The sequence below is a fragment of the Saccopteryx bilineata genome, chromosome 1 (genome assembly GCF_036850765.1).
Source record: "Saccopteryx bilineata isolate mSacBil1 chromosome 1, mSacBil1_pri_phased_curated, whole genome shotgun sequence".
NCBI classification, from domain to species: domain Eukaryota; kingdom Metazoa; phylum Chordata; class Mammalia; order Chiroptera; family Emballonuridae; genus Saccopteryx; species Saccopteryx bilineata.
The window spans coordinates 160,572,378-160,595,140 of NC_089490.1; the positions used below are offsets into that span (position 1 = coordinate 160,572,378).

At 38.9% G+C, this 22,763-nt stretch overlaps 1 long non-coding RNA gene across 1 annotated transcript in view; it reads left to right on the plus strand.

Annotated features, from left to right (window-relative positions):
* LOC136337487 (uncharacterized) overlaps positions 1-20,385 on the plus strand; it is a 60,316-nt gene extending 39,931 nt beyond the window's left edge. Inside the window, exons 2-3 of the long non-coding RNA XR_010731838.1 lie at positions 12,655-12,813; positions 20,179-20,385. This is a non-coding gene — a long non-coding RNA (uncharacterized lncRNA). The remainder of the gene's footprint in view (positions 1-12,654; positions 12,814-20,178) is intronic.
* Positions 20,386-22,763: the final 2,378 nt, after the last annotated feature.

Here is a 22,763-nt window from a genome sequence, read left to right on the forward strand (position 1 = left end):
TATAAATTATTGTTTATAAATTATTAATAATTTCTTTATATTGTTTGTTTTATTATTGTTATTATTATTATTTCATATACTTACCTATGATTTATCTTTTAGGTAATGATGACCGGTACTTTAACCTACTTTTGTCCTTCCCTGTATACGATGACAGAGATGATTTTACTTTGGGTGGTGGGAACACAATGCAATATACATATCATGTATCATAGAAATGTATGATTGAAACATATAATTTTAACCAATGTCACTGCAATACATTTAATTAAAAAATAACATAAACGGGTAAGTGCTGACCTCTAGTGGAAATGTGTAACATTACAGCCTATAAATGAGGCTCACAGAGAAAACGGAAGTTGCTTAGTAAGTTGCCAGTTGAATGCATCCTGCAAAGAATGCTGTTGTTTTCTTTTGAGGATTCCTCAGAACCCTGAAAACTTCATCTTCCACATCCCACAAAATATCTGCAATTCTCTGGTTGATAAAGTACCTAATCCAGCTCTTATAACTCGCTCCTTTTCTTTTGCCTACATGTGGCCTGATTACAATTTCCTATTTATAAAGCAACCAGGTAACCCATAAGGGAGGACTCCTACTAATCCATTCAGTGTCCCTTCTTTTTCTGTTGGGGTAGGAGGTGGAGAACAAAGGGACTAAGGGAACATCGAACAATTCATTGTGATCATCAAGGGCCAATTGTCATTGGTCTTTTCTTACAGCAAGCATTTATTACTTCATAACACATACTGGCCATTTATACAAAACACATGAGTGAGAAAAACCCAAGAAAGCATTTTTTCCCATCTTAAATAGCAAGGGAAGTGATAATAGCATGATGCAAAGACTTAGGTAAGGAAACAGGTCTAAGACTGTCACTATCCAAATGGCCACAGGCAGAGGAACGTCTCAATTCCTCAGTTTCCTCTCCTATAGAATGGGAGCATTAGGCCCTGGCTGGGTAGCTCCAGTTGGTTAGAGTGTTGTCCTCATACACCAAGGTTGCAGCTTTGATCCTTAGGGCACATACGAAAATCAACCAATGAATGCACAAATGCATAAGTGGAACAACAATATGTTTCTCTCTATCTCTTTTTAAAGATTTTATTTATTTATTTTAGAGAAGGGAGAGACAGAGAGAGAGAGAGAGAGAAAGAAGAGGGGGGGAGGAATAGGAAGCATCAACTCCCTTATGTGCTTTGACCAGGCAAGCCCAGGGTTTTGAACCAGTGACCTCAGTGTTCCACGTTGATGCTTTCTTCGGCTGGTGTTGGGTTGTCTTTGTTCTTCTTTTTCTAGTTCCTTAAGGTGTGAAGTTAAGTGGTTCACTTGGGCTCTCTCTTGTTTGTTCATATATGCCTGAAGTGATATGAACTTCCCTCTTATTACTGCTTTTGCTGCATCCCAGAGATTCTGATATGTCGTATTGTCATTTTCATTTGTCTGTATATATCTTTTGATTTCTGCGCTTATTTCTTCTTTGACCCATTCATTTTTTAAAAGTATGTTGTTTAGTTTCCACATTTTTGTGAGTTTTTTCCCCTCTTTTTTTGTAGTTGAATTCTAGTTTCAAGGCTTTATGATCAGAAAATATGCTTGGTACAATTTCAATTTTTCTGAATTTGCTGATGTTATTTTTGTGACCCAACATATGGTCAATTCTTGAGAATGTTCCATGTACACTAGAGAAAAATGTATACTCTGTCACTTTGGGATGAAGTGTCCTGTAGATGTCTATCATATCCAGGTGCTCTAGTGTTTCATTTAAGGTCCATATATCTTTATTGATTCTCTGTTTGGATGACCAATCTAGAGCCGTCAGCGGTATATTGAGGTCTCCAAGTATGATTATATTTTTGTCAGTTTTTGTTTTTAGGTCAATAAGTAGCTGTCTTATATATTTTGGTGCTCCTTGGTTTGGTGCATATATATTAAGGATTGTTATGTCTTCTTGATTCAGTGTCCCCTTAATCATTATGAAATGACCATTTTTGTCTCTGAGTACTTTTTCTCTCTTATAGTCAGCATTATCAGATATGAGTATTGCTATACCTGCTTTTTTTTTTTAATGTTATTTGCTTGGAGTAATGTTTTCCAGCCTTTCACTTTGAATTTATTTTTATCCTTGTTGCTTAGATGTGTTTCTTATAGGCAGCATACAGTTGGATTTTCTTTTTTAATCCATTCTGCTACTTTGTGTCTTTTTATTGGTGAGTTTAATCCATTTACATTTAGTGTAATTATTGACACTTGTGGGTTCCCTATTGCCATTTTATAAATTGCTTTCTGTTAGTTTTGTATCTTGTTTGATTCTTCTCTTTTGTTTTTCTATCATTTGTTTTTGTTTGTTTGTATTCCATACTTCTTTCCTCTGTTGCTACCTTTTTTAAGTCATGTGATTCTGTGGTGGTTTGTTCAAGGGTGGTTTTCATTAAGTAGTGAAAAGGGTATCTACCATATTCATTGTAGTACCCTATCTTATGAGTGTTTCTGCACTTCATCGTCCTTTGCTACTGTTAATGTTACTCTCCCCTTTTTTTTGCTTTTGTTGTTACAGTTTAAATTTGGTTTTACTGTGTTCTTGGTGGAGCTTTTACTTGTGGTTTTGTTTTATTCTTTGAATCCCCTTTAGTATTTCCTGGAGTGGGGGTTTTCTGATGATAAATTTCCTCATCTTTTTCTGTATTTGTGAATGTTTTTATTACTCCTTCGTATTTGAAGGATATCTTTGATGGGTATAGTATTCTTGGCTGAAAGTTCCTCTCTTTCAGGGCTTTAAATATTGGGGTCCACTCTCTTCTAGTTTGTAGAGTTTCTGCTGAGAAATCTGATGATAATCTAATAGGCCTTCCTTTATATGTTGTATTATCCTTTTCCCTGGCTGCATTGAGAATTTTTTCTTTGTCGTTGGTTTGTGCCATTTTCATTATGATATGCCTTAAGAAAATTCAGTGTTCTATTTGCTTCTTGAATTTGCGGCTTTAGTTCTTTCCACAGGCTTGGTAAGTTCTCGTCTATTATTTGTTTGAATATATTCTCCATTCCATTTTCTCTCTCTTCTCCCTCTGATATACCTATTATTCTTATGTTATTCTTTTCTTTTCTTTTTTTTTTCTGAAGCTGAAAACGGGGAGGCAGTCAGACAGACTCCCGCATGCGCCCGACCAGGATCCACCCGGCACGCCCACCAGGGGGCGATTCTCTACCCATCTGGGGCGTTGCTCTGTTGCAACCAGAGCCACTCTAGCGCTTGAGGCAGAGGCCATGGAGCCATCCCCAGTGCCCGGGCCATCTTTGCTTCAATGGAGCCTTGGCTGCGGGAGGGGAAGAGAGAGACAGAGAGGAAGGAGAGGGGAGGGGTGGAGAAGCAAATGGGCACTTCTCCTGTGTGCCCTGGCCAGGAATCGAACCCGGGACTTCTGCACACCAGGCTGACGCTCTACCACTGAGCCAACCGGCCAGGGCCATGTTATTCTTTTTGATGGAGTCAGACAATTCCTGTAGGGCTTTCTCATTTTTAAAAATTTTTGAGTCTCTCTCTTCTTCTCTCTGTTGTGCCTGAAGTTGCTTGTCTTCTATGTCACTAATCCTACCTTCTATCTGGCCTGTTCTATTAGCTAAGCTTGTTACCTCGTTTTTCAGTTCATGAATTGAGTTTTTCATCTCTGTTTGATTTGTTTTTATAGTTTCAATTTCCTTGGTAATACATTCTTTGTGTTCATTGAGTTGTTTTCTGAGCTCCCTAAATTGCCTATCTGTGTTTTCTTGTATATCTCTGAGTATTTTTAGGATTTCTATTTTAAATTCTCTTTCATTTAGCTCCAAAGTTTTCAATATATTAAATTTTTTCTCCATAGATTTTTTCCACATCTATCTGTGCTACTTCTCTATCTTTTGTATCCATGATATTTGATCTCCTTTTTCTTTTTTTTAAAATCTTATTTTTATTAATTTTAATGCAGTGACATTGACAAATCAGGGTACATATGTTCTGAGAAAACATCTCCAGATTATTTTGACCTTTGATTATGCTGCATACCCCTCACTCAAAGTCAAATCGTCCTCTGTCACCTTCTATCTGGTTTTCTTTGTGCCCCTACCCTCCCCCCACTCCCTCCCTCTTCTTCCTTGCCCCTTCCCCACCCCTCCACCCCACGCCCTGTTACCATCACATTCTTGTCCATGTCTCTAAGTCTCATTTTTATGTCCCATCTATGCATTAGTTCATATAGTTCTTAGTTTTTTTCTAATTTACTTATTTCACTCCGTATAATGTTATCAAGGTCCATCCATGTTATTGTAAATGATCCGATGTCATCATTTCTTATGGCTGAATAGTATTCCATAGTATATATGTACCAAAGCTTTTTAATCCACTCGTCCTCTGACAGACACTTGGGCTGTTTCCAGATCTTCGCTATTGTGAACAATGCTGCTATAAACATGGGGGTGCATTTCTCCTTCTGGAACCATTCTATGGTGTCCTTGGGGTATATTCCTAAAAGTGGGATGGCTGGGTCAAAAGGCAGGTCGATTTTCAATTTTTTGAGGAATCTCCATACTGTTTTCCACAGAGGCTGCACCAGTCTGCATTCCCACCAGCAATGCAGGAGGGTTCCCTTTTCTCCACATCCTCGCCAGCACTTATTCTGTGTTGTGTTGTTGATGAGCGCCATTCTAACCAGTGTGAGGTGATATCTCATTGTGGTTTTAATTTGCATTTCTCTAATGATTAATGATGTTGAGCATTTTTTTTTTCTTTTTCTTTTTCATTTTTCTGAAGCTGGAAACAGGGAGAGACAGTCAGACAGACTCCCGCATGCGCCCGACCGGGATCCACCCGGCACGCCCACCAGGGGCGACGCTCTGCCCACCAGGGGGTGATGCTCTGCCCATCCTGGGCGTCGCCATGTTGCGACCAGAGCCACTCTAGCGCCTGAGGCAGAGGCCACAGAGCCATCCCCAGCGCCCGGGCCATCTTTGCTACAATGGAGCCTTGGCTGCGGGAGGGGAAGAGAGAGACAGGGAGGAAAGTGCGGCAGAGGGGTGGAGAAGCAAATGGGCGCTTCTCCTGTGTGCCCTGGCTGTGAGCATTTTTTCATATGCCTATTGGCATATGAGTATATTGGTATATACTCTTTTTTTATTTTTTATTTTATTTTTTTTATTTTAGAGAGGAGAGGGGAGAGAGAGAGAAAGAGAAAGAGAGAGAGAGAGAGAGAGAGAGAGAGAAGGGGGAGAAGCAGGAAGCATCAACTCCCATATGTACCTTGACCAGGAAAGCCAGGGTTTTGAACAGGTGACCTCAGTGTTTCCAGAATGACGCTTTATCCACTGCGCCATCACAGGTCAGGCAGTGTATATCCTCTTTAGAGAAGTGTCTATTCATTTCTTTTGCCCATTTTTTGATTGGATTGTTTGTTTTTCTGGTGTTGAGATTTACAAGTTCTTTATAAATTTTGGTTATTAACCCCTTATCAGACATACTGTCAAATATGTTCTCCCATTGTGTAGTTTGTCTTTTTATTCTGTTCTTATTGTCTTTGGCCATGCAAAAGCTTTTTAAATTGATATAGTCCCATTTGTTTATCCTATCTTTTATTTCACTTCCCCTTGGAGATGATTCAGCAAATATATCGCTGTGAGAGATGTCAGAGAGCTTACTGCCTATGTTTTCTTCTAAGATGCTTATGGTTTCACGCCTTACATTTAAGTCTTTTATCCATTTTGAGTTTATTTTTGTGAATGGTGTAAGCTGGTGATCTAGTTTCATTTTTTTGCAGGTTGTTGTCCAATTTTCCCAACACCATTTGTTGAAGAGGCTGTCTTTACTTCATTGTATTTTCTTACCTCCTTTGTCAAATATCAGTTGTTCATAGAGCTGTGGGTTTATTTCTGGGTTCTTTGTTCTGTTCCATTGATCTATGTGCCTGTTCTTATGCCAGTACCAGGCTGTTTTGAGTACAATGGCCTTGTAGTATAGCTTGATATCAGGAAGTGTGATACCTCCCACTTTATTCTTCTTTTTTAAGATTGCTGAGGCTGGCTGCAGTGCTCCCTCGCATGGGTTGCCTGCAGTCCCTGCGTAGGTTTGCAATAAAACTTATAAAATTCAAAAAAAAAAAAAAAAGATTGCTGAGGCTATTCGTGTTCTCTTTTGGTTCCGTATAAATTTTTAGAATATGTGATCTATATCTTTAAAGTATGTCACTGGTATTTTAATTGGTATTGCATTGAATTTATAAATTACTTTGGGTAATATAGACATTTTAATGATGTTTATTCTTCCTGACTATGAGCATGGTATATGCTTCCACTTGTTTCTATCTTCCTTGATTTCTTTTATCAATGTTTTATAATTTTCCGAGTACAAGTCTTTAGTCTCCTTGGTTAAATGTACTCCTAGGTACTTTATTTTTTTGGTTGCAATAGTAAAAGGGATTGTTTCCTTAATTTCTCTTTCTGATTGTTCATTGTTGGTGTATAAAAATGCCTCTGATTTCTGAGTATTAATTTTATATCCTGCCACCTTGCTGAATTCATTTATCAGATCCAGTAGTTTTTTGACTGAGACTTTAGGATTTTCTATATACAATATCATATCATCTGCAAATAATGATAGCTTTACTTCTTCTTTTCCAACTTGAATGCCTTTTATTTCTTCTTCTTGTCTGATTGCTGTGGCTAGGACTTCCAGGACTGTGTTGAATAAGAGTGGTGAAAGGGGGCACCCCTGCCTTGTTCCTGATCTTAAGGAGATTGCTTTTAATTTTTGCTCATTGAGTATGATGTTGGCTGTGGGTTTCTCATAGATGGCTTTTATCATGTTGAGGTATGTTCCCTGTATTCCCACTTTGCTGAGAGTTTTGATCATGAATGGGTGCTGGATTTTATCAAATGCTTTTTCTTCATCTATTGAAATTATCATGTGGTTTTTCTCCTTCCTTTCATTTATGTGATGAATAACATTGATAGATTTGCAAATATTGTACCAGCCTTGCCTCCCCAGAATAAATCCCACTTGATCATGGTGTATGATTTTTTCCATATATTGTTGGATCCAGTTTGCTAATATTTTGTTGAGGATTTTAGCATCTATATTCATCAGAGATATTGGCCTATAATTTTCTTTCTTTGTGTTGTCTTTGCCTGGTTTTGGAATCAGAATTATGCTCGCCTCATAAAAGGAGCTTGGCAGTCTTCCTTCCTCTTGAATTTTTTGAAATAGCTTGAGAAGGATAGGAGTTAGTTCTTCTTTGAATAGTTGGTAGAATTCACTTGTAAATCCATCTGGCCCAGGATTTTTCTTTGTTGGGAACTTTTTGATAACCGTTTTGATCTCATTTGGTGTAATCGGTCTGTTTAGGTTTTCTGATTCTTCCAGACTGATTTTTGGAAGCTTGTATGTTTCAAGGAATTTGTCCATTTCATCTAGGTTGTCTAGTTTTTTGGCATACAGTTCTTCATAGTATTTTCTTACAATCCTTTGTATTTCGGTTGTGTCAGTTGTTATTTCTCCCCTCTCATTTCTAATTTTATTTATTTGAGTCCTCCCTCTCCTTTTCTTGGTGAGTCTAGTTAAAGGTTCATCAATCTTGTTTACCTTTTTAAAGAACCAGCTCCTAGTTTCATTAATCCTCTGTATTGTTTCTTTAGTCTCTATGTCATTTATTTCTGCTTGATCTTTATTATTTCCTTCCTTCTACTACAGTTAGGCTTTACTTGCTGTTCTTTTACTAGTTCTTTTAGATGCAGGGTTAAGTTGTTTATTTGAGCTTTTTCTAGCTTCTTAAAGTGTGCCTGTAGTGCTATGAACTTCCCTCTCAGTACTGCTTTTGCTGTGTCCCATAAATTTTGAGTTGTTGTATGCTCGTTATCATTCATTTCTAGGAATTCTTTTATTTCCTCTTTGATCTCAGTCTTAAACCATTCGTTATTTAACAACCTGCTATTTAGTTTCCATGTGTTTGAGAATTTTTGAGCTTTTCTGTTGTGGTTGATTACTAGTTTCATGCCATTGTGATCAGAGAAAGTGTTTGATATGATTTCAATCTTCTTAAATTTGTTGAGAGCACTTTTGTGCCCTAACATGTGGTCTATCCTAGAGAATGTACCATGAGCACTTGAAAAGAATGTATATTCTGCTGCTTTAGGGTGAAAGGTTCTGTAGATATCTATTAAATTGAGTTGATCTAGTGTGTCCTTTAAGTCTGCTGTATCTAGTGATGTTAGTGGGGTATTAAAATCCCCTACTATTATAGTGTTGCTGTTGATCTCACTCTTTAGATCCATCAAAGTCTGCTTTATATATTTAGGTGCTCCTATATTAGGTGCGTAGATATTTATAATAGTTATATCTTTCTGTTGAATTGCTCCCTTTATCTTTATGTAGTGGCCTTCTTTATCTCTTACTATGTTCTTTGTTTTAAAGTTCATTTTGTCTGATATAAGTATTGCTACCCCAGCTTTTTTTTTCATTTCCATTTGCATGAAATGTTTTTTTCCATCCTTTTACCTTCAACCTATGTGCATCTTTTGTTTTAAGGTGTGTCTCTTGTAGACAGCATATGTATGGGTCCTGTTTTCTTATCCATGCAGCTACCCTATGTCTTTTGATTGGATCATTTAATCCATTTACATTTAGGGTTATTATTGACACGTAATTGTTTATTGCCATTTTATTCTTTAAAGCTGTATTTCTCTTTTGCTATATTCTTTTCCCACTTTGGTCTGTTTACACCATGCCCCTTAACATTTCCTGCAGCATTGGTTTGGTTGTAATGAATTCCTTGAGTTTTTTTTGTCTGGGAAACTTTTTATTTCCCCTTCAATTTTAGATGATAGCCTTGCTGGATAAAGTAGTCTTGGTTGTAGGTTCTTGTTCTGCATTACTTTGAATATTTCTTGCCATTCCCTTCTGGCCTCAAGTGTTTCTGTTGAGAAGTCGGATGTCATCCTTATGGGGGCTCCTTTGTAGGTGATAACTTTTTTTTCTCTTGCGGCTTTTAATATTTTCTCTTTATCGCTTAGCTTTGGTATTTTAATTATGATGTGTCTTGGTGTAGGTTTCTTTGGGTTTCTCTTTAATGGAGTCCTCTGTGCTTCTTGGACTTGTGAGAGTTTCACTTGCATTAATTTTGGGAAATTTTCAGCTATGATATGATTGAACAAAGTTTCTATCCCTTGTTCTTTTTCTTCTTCTTCAGGAACCCCTATGATGCGGATGTTATTTCTCTTCATGTTGTCACAGAGCTCTCTAAGAGTTTCCTCTGACTTTTTGAGTCTCTTTTCTATTTTCTTCTCTGCTTTCATGCCTTCATTCCAGTTGTCCTCCAACTCACTGATTCGATCCTCAGCTGTATCCATCCTGTTTTTAATTCCTTCTATTGTGGTCTTCATTTCTGATATTGTATTTGTCATCTCCGACTGATTCTTTTTTAATATTTCAATATCCTTTTTTATACTTGCTATTTCTTTATTTAGGTGTTCGTGATGATCATCCATTGTTGTTCTAAAATCCCTAAACATCCTTACAATCATTATTTTAAACTCCACATCCAGAAGTTTGATTATTTTCATATCACTCAGTTCATCTCCTGAAGGTCTCTTTTGTGGTTTCATTTGGATTGCACTTCTTTGTCTTCTCATTGTGCCTGGGTATCTGCGTGTTTTCTTTGTAGAACTGGTTGAGTCTAGGCTTGGTGTTGTCTGTCTCTAGTTTTTACTTGAGTTGTTTCTAAGTCTTCTTGGGTTGGCTTCAGCTATTATTTGTAATCCACTTTAGGATTTGGGCCTCTTCGAAGTCTTGATTTGTTTGTTTTCTTAACAGGTGATTGTCTTGTTTGCTGATCTCAGCAGGGGGCTTATTTGAAACTATATCCAGGAATGCGGTGGGTTTGACCTGAGGCTTTGAAATCCTCTTCTGCCAGTTAATCTCTCTGGGGGCGGGTTGCTTTCTCAGCTTCAGTAGGGGGAGGTGTATCTCAGATCTCCAAGGAGACCTGAGTTACTGCCCCTCCTCCCCACTTCTTGTTTTCAGCTGTGTCTTGTTGCGCTGATTGGAGCTGGAGAGATGTCTGTATCTCTTTGACCTGGAAGTACTTTTGTATTTTGCTTTGTGGAAGGATCAGCCCCTCCCCCAGTTATGGCCGCCTCCAGCACTGAATGAGTCAGCTTTTTATGTCATCATCTATATTCCTCTCCCCCTCACCATTCGTCTCTCTCTTTCTCCTTTCTTTTTGGAAGACAAGTGGGCCCTTTCAACACTCCTTGTTCCCTGGTCGCCAGGTAAGTGGCTGTGAGCAATATTTACTGCTCTTTATCCTTGGAATTGAGAGCCCAGCCTCACTGCCCCCCCCTGTTCCTGTAAGCAGGGGAGATTCAGGCGCTCTCTACCAGGTTTGTTGTGGCTTCTTGCGTGCTCCTTGATTTTTGAAAGCTGTTCTTGTAGTCCAGATTTGGTTTTTCATGCTGATTGTTCATAAATTAGTTTATAATCCAGTTCGGTGGTGTGAGCTGGTCATCTGTGCATCTGCCTACTCTGCTGCCATCTTCAGGTCTCACCTTGATCTCCTTTTTCTTAATGGCATCTGAGGGTGGTCTTGTTGATAGCACTAATGAGAATTAATAAAGAATAAAAAGTTAAAAAAAAGAAGTGAAAAAAATTTGGAAAAAAAGCACACACACAAAAATAATAATTTATTATCCCCCCCCTTTTCTTTCTTCTCTTCCCCTTCTCTACCCTCCTCCTTAGGAAAATATCATGATGAACTGTGAATTATATTATGCTAAATGGAACAAAAACTGCCTATAACAGAGGGCCTGAGTTGGGGGGAAGTGTTCAAGGGGCAAAAAAGGAAGTAGGGACCCACAAAATGCAAAAAAGGAAAAAATTTGGGTCAAGTACAAAATGATTTGCTTGTAAGTGATGGTCAACTAATAGATATAATGAGAGGGATAAGAGGGAAACAGGAAAAAGGAAAAAAAATAACTATTGTATTAAGTGGAGCAAAAACTAAATAGAATGGAGATCCTGGGTTGGGAGGAATGCTAATGAGTTAAAAAGCAAAGTAAAAAGCACCCAAAATTCCACACAAAAAAATTTGAGTCTCAAATTAAATAATTTGTTCGTGATTGAGGATTGAATGAGAGGAAAAGTAAAAGGAGAAAAGAAGAAACTAATAGAGAGGTAGAAATAAGAAAAAGGGGAAAAGGAAAAGAAGAAAAAATAAAAAAACAAAGAGAGAGAGTTAAGGGTTTTGGAGTGTAACCCTCATGGAGAGTAAGGAAGAAGAAAAGAAATAAAATGTAACACTTATAGGTAGTGTAGTTCAAGAAGAGGAAAGAATAAGACGGGCAGAGAATAAAAGGACCAAGGTGGAGGAAATAGAAATAATAATAATAAAGGCAAGAAGATGAAAGAAACAAAAAAAAATAGTGGAACAAGTTATAAAGTCTGTGGATTTTTCTTGATTTTGAGAGGTTAACTTCTTCCTTTTTCTTTCCTCTCCCTCTTCCTGGTCAATGACTCTGTACCCCAGGCTCTGCCCCTGTGTCATGCTTAGGTAGAGATTTGCAGTTGATGAGACTCTACGGCGATGTCATATATTAGGCTTCAGTCTCATTGGTAGTCAAGGCTTGTTAGCATTTGCAGGCTCCAACAATGAGAGAGTCCATTTTCCCGGAGCCTCTCTCCTAGTTTCTCCTTCTTGAATTAGCAGCCTGATGATCCAGCTATGAGGTTGCCACTGCCTCTGCCTGGGGAGTAAGAGGCTCAAAGAGCTGGCAAATCCTCACTCTATCTCCACTCAATGCAGGGCTCTGGGTAAGGCTCTGGCAGTCAGAGCCACCAGCATAATCAGGTGGGGCTGGGAGCCAATTGCTCTCAAGGTGACTTCCTATAAGCCTCCAGGCCTGTTCAGCATGCCTAGCACTCTGTGGGACCACTCTCCCCAGGCTTTCCGCATTTTATAACCTGTTTTGGCTGGGAAGAAGATGCCCTAGTTGCTGCCTGCAGTATAGGAGGTCTTAACATCTGCCAAGTCCCTCTTTTTAGCGTATATCCCTGAGTATGAAAGCTCTGCCAATCATAAGTTGCCCCCCCCTTAGCAAGAGGCACTAAAAAATATCATGCCTCTTGTCTTGGATCACTGAACTGAGAGAGATCTTGTCAATTAGAGCCGCGTAGGTCAGTTGGGAGGTGAGCAGACTGTGGGTTAAGCTAATTTCAGTGATTGGATCCGCAGATGTGCTCCAGAAAGGATTGCAAGCTGCCCGCGTGCCCCTCCCCCTGACACTTAATTGTTAGCTTGAATGGCTGGGTGAGGCGCCTGCCCGTCCAGAGAAGCTCGGGCGTAGGGAAGTTCGCTTTGGTGCACTCCCCACACGCTGCTGGCAGCTGCTGCTCGTGGCGCGGGCGTTTGCTCACGTGGGCTGACCCACCACAGGCACACTCTTTCCTCGGCTTGAACGAACGTCCATGCCGCAGCCTAGCTTTCTCCACATCCTTAGCCACCCCCGACTTTCAGTTCCAAGTGAAAGCAGGCTTTGCTCAGGTTAGTGAGGAAGGCAGAGTGTTCCTTTGTCCGACTTATTTCTTTCAGGGTTGATTATATATTTAGTCAATTTTTCGCTCTATCCTACCTTCGCCTCCAGTGTGTGGAACTCCCGGGTGCTCCAAGGATAGACTTTTCTGTCTCTGGTTGATGAACTTGTTGAAATTTTGGGGAGATCTGTCGGCCCTGCACCTCATGGCGCCATTTCTCTGATGTCACTGACCTCCAGGTTGATGCTTTATCCACTGCACCACCACAGGTCAGTCTCTCTCTTACTTTCAAATCAATAAATAAAAATAAAATTTTAATGAGAGTATTAGATTACCTGTGCTTTAAAAAACAGTTTAGCTCTAGTTTTGTATGACTTATATTTTTTGGACTCTCCTTGAAATTTCTCTTCAAAGTACCTTCTCTGAGGGTTTAGTTATTTGTTAGTGTATAACTATGCCCAGGAAGGCAGTGTGGTCTCAAGTAAGCTCGTTAGATATCAAATTGCCTGATATTTACAGTATGGATTAGTTCTCTATTGTATAACACATCATCCCAAAGCTTAATAGCTCAAAACAACAATATTTATTATTCTACAGTTTCTGGGGTTGGAACCTGGCTGTGACTTGGCTGGGTTTTCTGGTACAGGGTCTTTTATGAGGCTGCAATCCAGGTGTTAGCTGTGGCTGCTGTCTCAGCTGATGGCTCTGTTGTGGGGAGGATCTTCTCTCACATCCTCATGTGTAGTCACTGGTAGGCCTCAGTTCCTCATGGCCTGTTGGACTGGGGGACTCAGTTTCTTCACATGGGCCTGCCTTTAGGGCAGCTCACAATGTGGTAGCTTTCTGCATCAGAATAAGCAAATGGAAAAAGCCAGCATGAAAGAGGAAGAGTTAGGTGAAAGTCTTTAGTTCACTCTCAAGGGAAGGAGATAATACAATGGTGTGATGGTGGTACCAGGAGCCAGGGATCTTTGGAAGCCATTTTAGAAGCTGTCTATAATACTGTGTGACTTGAGGAAAGTGAACGTCTTTGTACCTCAGTTTCTTCAGTTGTAAAATGCGGATAATAATGCCTATCTTACAGATTTGAGATAAGAAGTAAATGTAGAGTACTGAGCACTTAGTCATTACAAGCTCAGTGACCATCAGTTCCCACATATTCCTACTAAAAGCCTTCCATATAAGTAACCGTAGAATTGAATTACCCAGGCTGTTTCATATTTTGTCCCCAAATACGCTTTGAGTTCTCTAAGGAATAGTAGCGATTGGAAAATAATGAAAACACAATGATTTAGTTTACCCTTAAAATTCTAAATCAGCCCTGGCCGGATATCTCGGTTGGTTAGAGAACATCGTCTTGAAGTGCAGAGGTTGTTGGTTTGATCCCCAGTCACAGCATATACAGGAACAGAATGATATTTCTGTCTCTCTCTCTCTCCCTCCTTTCTCTAAAATCAATAAACATTTTTAAAAACTATAAATCAAAATGCTAAAATAATCTTTAAGCCACCAATTATATGCAGGAAAGGAATTATGTCACTGGAGGTGTGGTTTCTATATTTCTCACCATCATATTCCTAGCACCACTGCATCAGGCCTATGGCAGACACTTAATAAATAGCTTTTGAATTATATACCATTTTGTTTTATAAAATACTTCTCAAGGAAACTGCCATAAATGTTGCTTTGACTTAAAGGGACAACAAGCTTCTTGCTATCCTAAGAAATGTCATTAAAAAAGAAAAAATCTGGGGACACTGTCTTATACTTGGTGAAAGCTAAGGATTTCTCTTCATGAGGAACACTGTGAGATTCCTGGTGCTTTAAGAAGAAAAGGTTTTAGGGGAGGATAGTTTGATGACCATAAGTCTGAAACTCAAAGGTCCTATCTTTCTTTTTTCAGAGAGAGAGAGGGAGAGAGAGAGAGAGAGAGAGAGATAAGGACAGACAGACAGGAACAGAAAGAGATGAGAAGCATCAATTATCAGTTTTTCGTTGTGGCACTTTAGCTGTTCATTGATTGCTTTCTTATGTGCCTTGACCGTGGGCCTTCAGCAGACCGAGTGACCCCTTGTTCGAGCCAGCGACCTTGGGTCAAAGCTGGTGAGCTTTGCTCAAACCAGATGAGCCCATGCTCAAGCTGGCGACCTCAGGGTCTTGAACCTGGGCCCTCCACATCCCATTCTGATGCTCTATCCACTGTGCCACTGCCTGGTGAGGCTCAAAGGTCCTATCTTTAGGGTAAAGATAAACTGGCCCTTGAGCTTGAGCTCTGCTCATGGGGTTGTTTCTGGTCAGGACTGGCAGCCCCTCTTGCCCTTAGGGAGCTGGCCTAAGCCCTACCCCTCTTCAAAGGAACTAGTAGGGTAGGAAGTTTTTAACTGGGTGTTAAAAAAAGAAGATAAACTTGCCCTTGAAGGGATTTGTCCTCCTGGTTTGCATCATCTGGTGGTTTAGGAAATCTCAGGCAGTACCGGGACTGGCAAGTGTTTTCACGTTGGGCTGGAGCAAATACAAATCCTTTCCAGAAAAAAGATGCTTCATCTCAGCTCTGAAATACTTCCTATAAATAATTATTTCTAGTGCAGTAGCAACACAAAGTAAATAAATGCAAAAGAAGAATGGAAGTGTGACTGAGGATCAGAAAGAACAAAAAGACAAGGCCCACAAAGGCCCAAGCTATTGGAATTGTCAGGTAGAATCAAACAACTGTGCTTACTATATATTTAAGTAGATTAAAAAAAAAAGTTTAGATATTGTTGTAAGAAAATGGAAATAAATAGCAACAACTAAGTTAATTTAATAAAAAAAGAACAAAATAAAGCATCTAGAAGTAAAACATACAATAACTGAAATTTAAAACTCAGTAGATAGATTTACCACCAAATTAGACATAGCTGAAGAGATAATCATCTGAAGAGAGGTCCGAAAAATTTTTCAGAAGATAGAACTGAGAAACAGATATAAAAAATATAGAAAAAATATTGAGGCAGAGTGAAAAATGTCTAACATATATGTAATCAAAGAAAAGTAGAGAGAATAGGAACAACAATATTTGAAGAGAAAAGAGCTAAGAATTTTCTAGAAATTTCTAGAAATAAGTAGACATACTAACCCAGAGATGTAACCCCCCCCCAAAAAAACCAAATTGATTTAATTTTGAAAAAGGCCACATTGAGATTATAGTGAAGCTTAGATGACCAAATGCTAAAAGAAAATGTTATTAAAAGCGATCAGAGAAAAAAGATCCTCCAAGGTTTGGCAGCAAATCTAACAGCAAACTTCCCAAGAGCCGGAAGACAATGGAATGATAGTGGCAATGCCTTAAAAGAAAAAAACTGCCCCCTTATATATAGTAAAGATATATTTTAAGAATGAGGTTGAAATAGAAATTTTGTTTTTAATATTCTTACCGAGAGGGAGTTTGCTACTATCAGAAGATCAACAAAGTAAATTCCAAAAGTTATATTTCCAACAGAAATCATCTGACACCAAATTAAGGAATAAAAAAATAGTAAATATCTAAATAAAAACTAAATCATCATTGATTATATAAAAATAATGCCATGTGAGGATTAAAATATAATTGAAATACACAATAATAACAGCAAATATGTTGTAGAGGGATAAATAGAGTGAAAGTGCTCTAAAGATTTTTAATTTTTCAGGGAAAGAATAAATATGGGCTAACTTTAGAATTTGGTAAGTTAATTATGCATATTTTCATTTTGGGGTATTCATTAAAATAATGGAATCAGAGTATATGACTTATAAATCAAGGAGAAAAACAGAATGACAAAACATAATCAAGTGCAAAGAGGAAATGTGGTAAAACCCAAAATCATATAAGATAATGAGAAAGCATAAAATAAAGTACTAGATTTAAATCCAAATATGTTAGCAATTGCACTAAATAAAATTGGACTACATGCTCTAACTTAAAAATAGATGGCTTCACTGGCAAGTTTAACCCAACATTCAGGGAACAAATAAGCCTAGTCATACACAAATGTTTTAGAAAATAGAAAATGGAGTTCTTTCTAATTTCTTTCTTTCTTTTTTTTCTTTTTTTTTTTTTTACAGAGGCAGAGATAGACAGGGACAGACAGGAACGGAGAGAGATGAGAAGCATCAATCATCAGTTTCTCGTTGCGCGTTGCGACTTCTTAGTTGTTCATTGATTGCTTTCTCACATGTGCCTTGACCGTGGGCCTTCAGCAGACTGAGTAACCCCCTGCTGGAGCCAGCGACCTTGGGTCTAAGCTGGTGAGCTCTTTGCTCAAGCCAGATGAGCCCGCGCTCAAGCTGGCGACCTCGGGATCTCGAACCTGGGTCCTTCCGCATCCCAGTCGGATGCTCTATCCACTGCACCACCACCTGGTCAGGCTAATTTATTTCTGAAGCTGTCATAATCTGGATAACAAAATCTGACAAATATACAACTGTATGTGAAAAGAAAATTATAGGTCTCACACAAACACAAAAATCCTAACCAAAATATTAGCAAATAAAATTCAATGACATATAGAAAGGATAATATCATCAATCTGGTTTATTCTGGAAAACTAGATTGGTTTAGTATTAGAAAAACAATTAGTGTAAATTGTTACATTAACAGATTAAAGGAGAGACGTTTGCGATCATCATTTCTTTCTCTCTTTCTTTCCTTTTTGAGAGGAGAAGAGACAGAAAGGCTCTCTCATGCACTCTGACTGGGATCCACCCGGCAAGCTCCCTATGGGGTGATGCTCTGCTTATTTGAGTCTATTGCTTGGCAGCCATGGTATTTTTTATGGCTGAGGCTAGGCTCCCCAGAGCCACCCTCAGTGCCTGGGGCCAACTTGCTCAAACCAGTGGAGCCATGGCTGTGGGAAGAGGAGAGAAAGAGAGAAAGGGGAAGGGGAGGGGTGAAGAAGCAGATGGTCAATTCTTCTGTGTGCCCTGACCAAAAATCAAACCTGGGACATCCACATGCCAGGCCAAGTGATCATTATTTCAAAAGATGAAGAAAAAGTGTTTGATTAAATTCAATGTCCATTTATGATAAAAATTCATAGCCAAATAGGAATAGTAGACTTTTTGCAACTTTATAAAAGATATCTACAAATTAAAACACAGTAGAAAAAAAAAACCCCATAATTGAACAAAATAAAAAAACAAGGCTTGGATGGCCCTGGCTGGTTGGCTCAGTGGTAGAGCATCGGCCTGGCATGCAGGAGTCTTGGGTTCGATTCCCAGCCAGGGTACACAGGAGAAGTGCCCATCTGCTTCTCCACCCTTCCCCCTCTCCTTCCTCTCTGCCTCTCTCTTCCCCTCCCACAGGCAAGGCTCCATTGGAGCAAAGTTTGCCCGGGCGCTGAGGATGGCTCTGTGGCCTCTGCCTCAGGCACTAGAATGGCTCTGATTGTGGCAGAGTGATGCCCCAGATGGGCAGAGCATTGCCCCCTGGTGGGCGTGCCGGGTGAATCCTAGTTGGGGACATGTGGGAGTCTGTCTGACTGCCTCCCCATTTCCAACTTCGGAAAAATACAAAACAAACAAACAACAAAGCTTTGACAAATAACACATTTAATGAAATTTAACTTTCTCTTTGGGATGCAGAACAAGATAAAGACCCACTATTATCACTCTATTTAACATTGTACTAGGAGTCTTAGCACAGTAATGCAAGAAAAATATACAGAATAGTGGAGAAAGAATGTTATTTCCAGTAAATAGTGTTATAATGAGTAAGTGTTCATTTGGGGGGAAAATTAACTTGCATTTTTAACATTATTTACAATAAAACATTTCTAAATGAGTAAGTCTTAAAAATGAAAGGAAAAAACCAGTTAGGAAATACTATTTAGGAGAATATTTTAATGATCTTGGAGTAGGGAAGGATTTTTTACATAGGACACACAAAGTTTCTGACCTTGTGGTTAGGAAAATATCATACCATATATTTGACTATATAAACAAAATATTTGTTGCAGCACATGTAATTTATGAAAAACAGGTATCTAGAACCTAAAAAGAATCTCTGTAAATCAGTAAGAAAAAGACAATCAAGCTTCCCAAATGAACAAAACACTTCAATAAAAGGAAATCAAAAAGTCCAATGAACATATGAAAAATTGTTCAACCTTCTTAGTAATCAGGGAACTGCAGACTTAAACTATTGTGAGATACCGATATACATTCACCAGTTGGGAAAATTAAAAAGTCTGAAAACTATCAAACATTAAAAAAAAAATAAAACAGAGGACGAGAGAATATTTCATTTTATGAGGCCAGTATTATTCTGATACCAAAATCAGATTCAGATATCACAAAAAAGAAAATTATAGACCAATATTTCTTATAAACATAGACACAAAAATCTTCGACAAAATACTAGGAAACAGAATCCAGCAGTATTTGAAAAGATTATACAATGTGACAAAGTAGGATTTATTCCAGGAAAACAAGGTTGGTATAATGTTAAAAAAATCAATTTAGGTAATACACTGCATCAATAAAGTAAAGGAAAATAACTACATGATTATCTGAATATATGCAGAAAAAGGATTTGGCAAAATCCAACACCTCATCATAATAAAAGCACTCAACAAAGCAGGAATAGAAAGGTACTTCCACAGTCTTGATAGAGGGCATCTATGAAAGCCCCAATCTAACATATACTTAATATGAATGCTTTCTCCCTAAGAAAAAGAACAAGGCAAGGATGTATGCCCTTACTACTTTCATTCCACATTGTACAGGAAGTTCTAGTCAGGGCTAAGCAAGAAAATGAAATAAAAGGCATACAGTTTGGAAAGGAAATAAAACTATCTCCATTTGTAAGTGATATAGTCTTGTATATAGAAAACCCTAAATTATCTACTAAAAATCATTTAGAATTAATAAATGAGTTCCACAAGGTAGCAGGATACACGACTGGTATACGTACAATAGTTGTAGTACTTCTTTCATTACAGTAGCCATTATCAAACCAAAATAAAATTAAGACAATTCCATTTGCAATAGCATAAAAAAATACTTAGAAATAAATGAACAAAAGCAGTGAAAGATGTCTAAACTGAAAATCATAAACATTTTGGAAAGAAAACTCAGTAATAAAAAGACAAATAGCCCAATTAAAAATCAGCAAAAGCCTAACATGTTGTGGCACAGTAGATAGAGTGTCAACCTGGAATGCTGAAGTTGCCAATTTGAGGCCCTGGGCCTGTTTGGTCAAGGCACATACAAGAAGCAATTATGGCCTGACTGGGTGTTGGCGCAGTGGATAGAGCATTGGACTGGGATGTGGAGGACCCAGGTTCGAGACCCCGAGGTCGCCAGCTTGAGTGCGGGCTCATCTGGTTTGAGCTAAGCTCACCAGTTTGGACACAAGATCACTGGCTTGAGCAAGGGGTTACTTGGTCTGCTGAAGGCCCACGGTCAAGGCACATATGAGAAAGCAGTCAGTGAACAACTAAGGTGTCGCAAAAAAAAAAAAAAGCAATTACGAATTGATGCTTTCTGCTCCTCCCACCCAATCTTTCTCTCTTTCTCTCTCTAAAATAAATAAATGAAATCTTGGCCCTGGCCAGTCAGGGCACACGGAAATGACCATCTGCTTCTCTCTTTCTCTCTCTCTTCTCCTCCCACAGCCATGACTCAGTTGGTTCAAGCGAGTTGGCCGAGGCATTGAGGATGACTCCATGGAACCTCCACCTCAGGTGCTAAAATTAGCCAGGATGCCAAGCAACCAGCAACTGGGCCTCAGATGGGCAAAGCATTGCCCAGGAGGGGGCTTGCTGGGTGGATCCCAGGTGGGGTCCATGCAGAAGTCATCTGTCTCCCCTCCTTACACTTAAATAAATAAATAAATAAATAAATAAATAAATAAATCTTTTTAAAAATTGGCAATGGATCTGAATAGACATTTTTGCAAAGAAAATATTCAAATGACCAATAAACACATGAAAAGATGCTCAATCATCAGCTATCAGGGAAATGCAAGTTAACACTATCAGGAGATACCAATTCACATTCAATGGAATGATTATTATAAAATCATAAAACCAAGTATTTAAGAGGATGTAAAGGAATTGGAACTACCATGCACTGCTGGTGAGAATGTAAACTGGTGCAGCTGCTTTGGAAAATAGTCTGGCTCTTCCTCAAATGATTAAAAATCGAATTTCTATGTGATCAGGACCTCCACTCCCAGGTATACACACAAGGAAAATGAAGACTTATGTCCACACAGAAACTTGTACATGAATATTCACAACAATATCTTCATAATGGCCCCCCAAAAGAAGAACCCCAATGTCTATCAACTGATGAATGGATAAGTAACATGTGGTAAATATAATGGGATGTTACTTAGAATAAAAATGAAATACTAATAGATACTACAACAGGAATGAACCTTGAAAAATTATGCTAAGTGAAAGATATTACAAAGATCTACACATTGTATGATTCCATTTATAGGTATATGAATGTTCAGAAGAGGCAAATCTATAGAGTCAGAAAGTAGATTAATGGTTGCCTAAGGTTGGGCATCTGAGCTCTGATGACTAAGAAGTGTGGAAGTGAAAGAAATGGCAGAGTGAGAGATACTCCTGATATCTCCCCTTGAAATTTCAAAAAATTCAACAACTATATGCAGAGAGAAAACCCCAGGAGCACCTAAAGTATGCACACACCAGATAAAGGCACGATAAGGTGAGAAGGCGGCCCAAAGATAGAATCCACTCACAGAGGAAATAAGGCAGAGGATGGAGTTTTTCTCTTTCCTTGCTGATCTGAGGGAGGGAGGCACTTTTAGTGTGGGTTTTGTTTTGGAGCCAGGAGAAGTGGAGAGACTGAGGGACAGAGGGGAAGGAACTGAATTAAGGCGGGTGTACAACCAAGAACAGGAACATGGTGGGTTCCAGCATCTGCCTGCACTGCTGGGCTCCATTTGTGATCGCAGGCACTGGGCGCACACATAGCCTGTGGCGTGCTCCTGAGATCGTGCATAAATAGCCCATGGATATTGGCCTGCATGAGGCAGAGGCATACTTAATCTGCAATCTTCGCCCCACCCACCCCTCTCCCCAACGCCCATGACGCGCAGGCCCTGCCCTGCCCAGTACCATGCTTTGAGTGGTATCAGAGGAAGGACCCAGCTGTGTCTCCCCCAACACCCAAAGTCCTGCATTGCTCCCCTTGCTGTGCAAACAGTGGCAGTAGTGAATCCCCCACAGCTGAGTCTCTGGGCGCTCCCTCCTGTGAGAGGCTGGATGTTTGATCCCCTGCTCTGTTGGGACATGGGGAGAGGCGCCTGGAGACCTGAGTCTGCCATTGCTACAGCCATAAAATTGCAAAGCCCTAACAACAAGCCCCTCCTGCCAGAGGCCAATTAAGATTGGTTGAGGCCCTGGGTGCAGAAGAAAATATCGGGCCCCTTAAAAAAAGACAGGGAAAATAAAAATACATGTTAACCAAATTTTAAAATAAATAAAAAATATTATGTACTATTAATGTTAAAATTGCACATATAAAAGCAAACTTGGTGTCATTAAAAAAAAAGTGTAAATTTGGGGTTTTGTAGAAGTTGGGGCCCAGAGTGCGCACCTGGTGCCCCTGCCCTTAAATCCACCTCTGCCTCCTACCAATGGGGGTGTGGCCCTGCCTACATCATTACAACAGTGACGCCTAAGCAGAACTCTGCCTAAGAACCTCACAGACACAAAGCTTGTAGTATATAGCACCACCTGCTGGAAAAAGGGAAAAGTTACCTCTCAAAACTGAAAAATACATTTTTACTATTTTTTTGCTTTTTCTGTTTTCTTCTTTCCTTTTTCCTATTTGAACTTCATTATCCTTAGTTATCCAATATATATAGATATCCTTATCCTTACAACTATATATATATTAGTTGTTATATATATATTTTTGTGTGTGTGTGAGGGTTTCATTTCTGACACTTTCTCTTTTACTTCTTTTTTTCTCTCTTCCCTTTTTCCTCCTTCCTTTTTTTCTTTTCTTTTTTTCTCTCATCAGAACATCATTTTCATCAAAATTATTATATTTTGGACTTATACTTTTTGTTGTGGCATTTTGCTTGTGTTTGACCTTATTTTTTCTATCTTTTTTCAGTATTTCTCAGTTCTTGCTCCTTGTTCTCTGTAGTTTTTGTTCTACTTATTATTGTTTATAGAATTTTTATTTCTTAAGTTTTATTTTAATTTAGTTATCT